The following is a 6,542-nucleotide window of genomic DNA, read 5'->3' as shown; positions in this document are numbered from 1 at the left end:
GAAATCCCTTAATGGAAATCTGCTCTGAGGCATCTAGCCCTGCCACACGTCCCGGTGCAGGTCAGTATGGTCGTTACACAGCACTGGGAAAAAACATATACAAATGAGACCCCCCGACATAATAAGGAAATGAATGCAGAGCATCTCCTAAGGAAATCCCCCTTGCTGGGTGTCTCCAGCAGCTTCTGCAGTTTAATCGCTGCGACTGTTCTGGTTCTTTCACTGATCTGCACCCTGCGCTTCTGCTCCTTTCCGGTCCATCTCCCCCCCGGCTCCCCCTCCCTCCATATAAACATACTGCGTCTAAATTTGCCGAGCTCAGCAGTCTCTCTCCTCGGGAGAAACGGCGAAGGGGATGGGGCGGGGTTGGCGGTAGGTGGGTCTGTGTGCGGCTCTGAAACGCCCCTCCACGCCCCCCCATCCTTATTAAAGATGAGGGTTTTTATTATTGAACAGCTGCCCAACCAATGAGACGGCAGCGCCGGGAAATACAGCCGCAGAACAGCAGAGAGCTTAGTTGGGAAAGAAAACTGCAGTGTGTGTAGTTATCCCCCCCCCACTGATCTAATCAATTTAGCGCTTCATTCCCCCGGCTTGGGCTGGCGTTGCAGTGACCGCACTCAGGATCCGACTCACCTGGGACCCCCTGCGGATCCTCATCTATATGGACGGGTGATATATTAGCAAAGTGGCAGCAAAGACCTCTAAGTGCAGTAAAAAAAAAACAGGTTCCCGCCTATTTACGACTCGTCCTAGTGCGGTTGAACAGCACAGAAGTTTCCTAACGTTGTAGGCATCTACGCTGAAGGTAAGGGACAGTCTCCCGTGCGCTCCGTGGATGTGCAAATTCCTCTGCTATTGCGGTTTTATCTTCTGTTCTGCTTGCGCCTAAAGCATGCATTTCCTTTCTAATATCCATACGTTTCCGAGTAAAGGTATTATGGGATCAAACGCAGAGAAATGAGTTTATGATGAGTTCTATTCTAATATTGCTCAGATTGGTTTGTGGATGGAAGGTAGGAGGATGAGATAGCCGAATATGTGTGGTTTCTTTTTAAGTTTGCATGCGGTGCAACATTGTGTTACAGCCACGCAGTGAATCTTCAGCATTACGTTACAGCCACACTGTGAACCTTCAGCATCCCGTTACAGCCACACTGTGAATCTTCAGCATCCCGTTACAGCCACACTGTGAATCTTCAGCATTCCGTTACAGCCCATAGTGCATCTTGAGCCTGGCCGTCTGTCTTCGGCACCAACGTGGCCCCATGTACCGCTGTCAATTGGCATACTTTGAGAAAGCGTTCTGAAAATGAACAGAATGTGTTCACCATGGGTATTTCTGAAATTGATGTAAACACACACACACACACACACACACACACACACATAGGTATTGTGACCCCTCTTCCCTTGTGGCATACATATAAACGTAAGGTCACTGTATTCTTATAGATACGGTTTCAGCAGTTTGTGAATTTATTGATGTGGCTGCACGGTTGTTCAGACTTTGGTTGGAAGCGCATGATTGTGGCCGGTTCCCCTGCTGGGTCAGGATGCCCGCTGTCCCGCGGGAGAATAGGATTCCACTTCCAGGTTAAGAGCTAATTTGTAATCCTCATATCACGCTGCGATTCCCTGATTGCGATGACCTTTTTATTTTTTTGCTCAATAATTTGTTCTTAGCTTTACATTCGGGTACCCCTAATTCAGCCAGCAGGGGCCACTGTTTCGTATTTTATTGATTGAAAGATGACATAAGAACAACGAGCATATTAAAATGGTTGTTCGTCACAATGTGACATTTAGTCAATATTTTGCAGAGATTTGTATAGATCGTTGAACTGGACTGTGATTAAAGTGAAAAATCTCCCTTTACTTAAGATGATTTACAAAAAGGTCTTGAAATTCGTTGTGGGACAAAGTGACTGTTGAAGAGAAATATATGGAACACAAAATACACACTAAGCCTATTTACAGATACTAAACCTGCATGGCTTCTCAGCAGGCTTTGTGGTAAACGAGGGAACGTAAAGCATAATGTCAGGCCCGTAGGCTGTTTGTGGATTTATGTCATATCTGTTTTGGTGTGTGTGGGGGGTGCTGGTTATCCTCTTTTCTATCCAGTGAGAGCCCTCCAATTAATCACTGCCGCCCCCCTCGTGACCAAAAAAAAAAAAAAAAAAAAAAAAAAAAGGGAAGTGATACAAGGTGCTTAAAGATGGACCCAGACTAAAAATATCGCTCCGGCATCAGAGCTCAGAACTCTGGGGGCTGCAATGCAATAAGCTGTGTCGTTAGCGTGAGTGATGATTCGAGAGCCGCGCGGCTGGGGCTCTGTTCTCCATGCAGAATGAGGAAAGCGTAAGGAGTATCGCTTAGGTGACGCCCCAGAAGCTCACCTGCACACACACTGGCGGGTGGAGTCTTGCTGATGGATCGCAGAACTGAATCTTTGCTCTTCGCTCCTTTGTTAAAGGGATAGTTTCGCTGGAAATTCTGCCGCGTGCGGAATGCTATCGACTCACTTTTTATTAGCGGCATTAACTGGTTCTTTAAAATGCATTGAGAAAATAATGACACTGGCTTCTCGGTGGAGATGAGAAAATGAGGAATGTAGGGGGAACCCTGTCAACCACCCCCCCTACCCGCCCCCCAATCCCTTGAAGCCCGACAGCAGTTTTTTTTCTCAGTGAATCCAACCATGGAGGTTCTGCTTCTGCCCAAGACAAATCCATCTGCATTTGCGTTATAGATATGTGTGTTTTCCAAGGATTTCTGGTGCAGAATTCAAACTCCCCCTCTTCCTTATTCATGCACATTTCTTAAAAGCGCAACCGTGATGGAGGGTGACTATTTTTGCATCCTTGTTCAGTCCTTAATCTTCCCGGCTGGCGATGGTACTGACAGGCCATTGTGCTGCATGGAGAGTCCTCCATCTTTGCCTTTCCAAAGATTCAGCGAAACAGCGAAGACCTGTGCATCTACGCTCGCTGTGTTTCTTTGATGCATTTCAGAGTGCATATGCCTTTTTTAAAACACAATGAGCATCTCAGGGTTGTTTTATATCACAGAAGCCCAGCGTCAGTGTTACTGAAGGCTTATGAAAGTCTTATGAAAGCAAACAACTAATCAGCTGAAAAGTACTCAGTTTGGGGTATAAATTCCAATTAGCATTGATCCCATCAAAACAAGTAGGTTATATAAAAATGTATCCATAATGATTATATTCCATAGCTAAAAGCCAAATATTAACTTTAAGTGTAATTGTCTAATTTAGGCCTCATTATGTGGACACATGTTAATTTGATTAGCGCCTGCCTTTGCATATAGAACAGTAGTGGAGAAAGTTATGGGCATGCGTAGAATTGTTTAAAAAGCGAATGATGTGAAAATTCAAGAGAGAGACACCTGCCGGTTATGTTGGAGTTGGATTCAGGGCCTTAGTCAGCGATGAGGTCACCAAGGTCCAGACCACGATAATTTTTAACAAGTAAAAATAAAATTTTAAGCTTAATATCCCCCTGAATAAAGAATTAGGCTAACTTATGTTTCACACAACTAATAATATAAATTTAAAATAAATAAAATAAACAGCTTATGAAAGGGACAGTATCAATAATGTGATTGACGAGACCCCTGGTTGGGTTATGTCACTTGTCCGTCATTCATGTATGAAACTTTAAAATGACATCATCCTTGCCAAACTCAGTCTTAAATGATGCACTTCCTGTCTGCTGGCTCAGTTTCCTGTTAGCTGTCATAGTCCTTAATACTCACACTAATTGCTGGTTTAACCTGGATGTGGATGACAACTGTTTAGGTGTTACTTGTTCTTGGAGTCCCCCTCTTCAGAGTTTATGGAATTCTGGAAAACAAATGCAGATTCTTGAATCCAAAAGCAGATTCTGGAATCCAAAGGAGTATCCCTCAGTCCAGATTCTGATTCTGGAATCCAAATAAATTCTGGGGTCTTGAGTCTCTTTGCGAGGCTGGTAGAAGAATGAAGTCAGTGATCTGTTTCCATCTAAGCCCTCGCAATAGACAGCCCATGCTGCTGTGCACTGGCCAGGCGGTGGAAGGGGGGAGGTGCTGCCGTATTTGGAGGCAACAAACAACTTGCAGGGAACCGAGTTTCACTTTGTTAAGATTCAATTCCTTTTTTATGTCCCACTAATGACATCTCCCTTAGCATCCGGCTGCTGCCAGAAGGCTTTTGGAAGATTGCGTTGTTAGTTCAGCCTTGCAGAATAGTGAAAACTCCACATGGGGATGTACTGTATGAAATCAGTGCTGAGCAGAGTCACAACCCACTGCAAAGTTGGTGCTCAGAACTGGGCAGCGCCTTTGAAAGCAGAGAGACCCAAAATAGAAAGTCATTATGCAAATTAAAAGGAATAAAAATAACCGGCAATATCAGTTTCATTTTAACTTTGCCATTGTTCAATGACTGACACAGACTTTAGCTTGAAAACCAGGGAAGTCGTTTGTTATGTGATTTTTCCTGCTTTGTTTGCAGTGCTACGAAAGGACACACAGCTGTTTTTTTTTTAAATGAGGAAATAGACATTTAATAATCAAGGTGGGTTCCACCTTCCCTCCAGTGCATGTATCTGTCCTCTGGAAGCTGTGCGTGAACATCTACACTCACGGTCTGGGTAACTACTGAGTCTACTAAGGTGCAGAAAAACACTGGAGGGAAAGATGTGATGGATCAATCATTGCAGAGTGCAGGATTGCCAGACAGACCAGCCGCAGCTCTCCTCAAGGTCAGCAAGGCTGTTTGAAAGACTCAACAACTCTCTAGGACACATGGTAGAAAAACTGAACCACAGAAAATTGCTTCATGGAAAATAAATATGTAGGTAAAACCGTCAAGAAAGTGACACTCCTCTCATTTTCGAGACATCCGTGTACGTCTCACACTGAGGATCTGAGACAGCTTTGGTGGTGATATAAACAGTGTCTTTTCACATCTTCTGTTTGGTCCCCCTTTGGTTTGCTGCCAGTTTCATACAGCGTGATCCTTAAGTCTCTGAAATGCGTCTGAAGCGGCTGTCGCTTCAGCATTTTCAAAATGCCCGGTCCACGTCTCTCTCATTATCTCACTCACATCCTCGATATCTCATTACCTCATATTTCTTTGTCTCAAAGGAAACCCAGCCGGTATCAGGAAGTCGACATTGATGATTATAACATCCCCAGGACAAAATTTGTCACTGGCGTATGAAAATCAGATCAAAGAGCATATCTTGATGGATAAATGAATGCTTGCAAACTACTATGTAGTTAATTTGCTTCCATTTTCAGCAGAGCCGTTGAGCGCAGAGGCTTTTCTTCAGCTTTGTTAATCGTTACTTTTCCTTTTTCCTGGACAGACCACAGGCCTGTACGCTGAGGGGAGTCTTTTTTGCACAAAAATGGAGGAGTTGCATCATTTGTGAATAACCTTAAGAAAATTTGGTGCGAGCGTCACAGTTACTGTATTAATTATGGATCACAGAAGATCCATTTACAAAATGTAGAACAATATCAGCTTTACTGCTGATTTCTCTCAGCTGGCATATAAGTCATGGCATTTCCCTCTCCTTCATTTAGAGAGAAGAGTGTGTGTGTGCATATGCATATATTTTATTCCATTTATTAAATTTTTAAGTTTGATTGTAATGTTGGAAAAACACTGTGAAATTCTTACATTACAGTTACAGGGAAGGGGGCAGGTGGATTGGGGACAATACTACAGATGGCAGCGCTGTACAGGGCAGATGTCAGTGGAGTACAGGCCAGACAGCAGTGTAATACTGGAGAGATTGCAGTACAGGGCAGACAGCAGTGCGATACAGAGCAGACAGCAGTGCAATGCAATGCAGAGCAGACAGCAGCGCAGTGCAATGCAGAGCAGACAGCAGCGCAGTGCAATGCAGGGCAGACGGCAGCACTGTACAGGACAGACAGCATTGTAATACTGGAGAAACTGCAGTGCAGTGCAGGACAGACGTCAGCGGAGTACAGGACATACAGCAGTGTAATACTGGAGAGACGGAAGTGCAGTGCAGTACAGGAAAGACGGCAGTGCGATACAGGACAGACAGGAGAGCAGTACAGGACAGACGGCAGTGCAGTTCAGGACAGACGGCAGTGCAATACAGGACAGACAGCAGTGCAGTTCAGGACAGGCGGCAGTTCTTTAACATGAAGTCGCACGTGTAAAAATGCTGCAGAATAAAAACACAGACGTGTGAGATAGCGATTTGTAACGTATTGCCATGGGATGGAGCATCACACACTAAACAGAAAGACAATGCAGTACTGCGCCTCCACCCACCCTTCCTCCCCAGGAGCACAGGGCCAAGCTGGCGAGGCCTTTGAGGGCCTCCTGGATGACAGACTGCAGACTCTGCTGGAAAGGAGTGGAGGTCTATCCCATCTGAAGAGCACAGACTGTCCCTGGCTCAGGAGCGGCATACAGCACCTCGCCGGCTTATGTAACCGGTCCCTCACGTCATCCTGACGCTCAGACAGGTTCCCACAGACCGTCTCTC

General features: G+C 45.1%; 1 protein-coding gene across 2 annotated transcripts in view; it reads left to right on the top strand.

The window, feature by feature from the left end:
* The first annotated feature begins 494 nt into the window (after positions 1-494).
* The window catches only part of LOC111855303 (synaptotagmin-2-like), an 84,493-nt gene continuing 78,445 nt past the window's right edge, over positions 495-6,542 (top strand). Inside the window, exon 1 of one of the 2 annotated variants that reach the window (XM_023834202.2) lies at positions 495-808. The gene's annotated coding sequence lies outside the window, so the exon portion shown is untranslated. The remainder of the gene's footprint in view (positions 809-6,542) is intronic. The other variant, XM_023834199.2, reaches the window with a different exon arrangement.

This window comes from Paramormyrops kingsleyae, chromosome 18 (assembly GCF_048594095.1).
Source record: "Paramormyrops kingsleyae isolate MSU_618 chromosome 18, PKINGS_0.4, whole genome shotgun sequence".
NCBI classification, from domain to species: Eukaryota; Metazoa; Chordata; class Actinopteri; order Osteoglossiformes; family Mormyridae; genus Paramormyrops; species Paramormyrops kingsleyae.
Note: the sequence above shows the minus strand (reverse complement) of the source record. Positions and strands in the feature narration are given on the sequence as shown.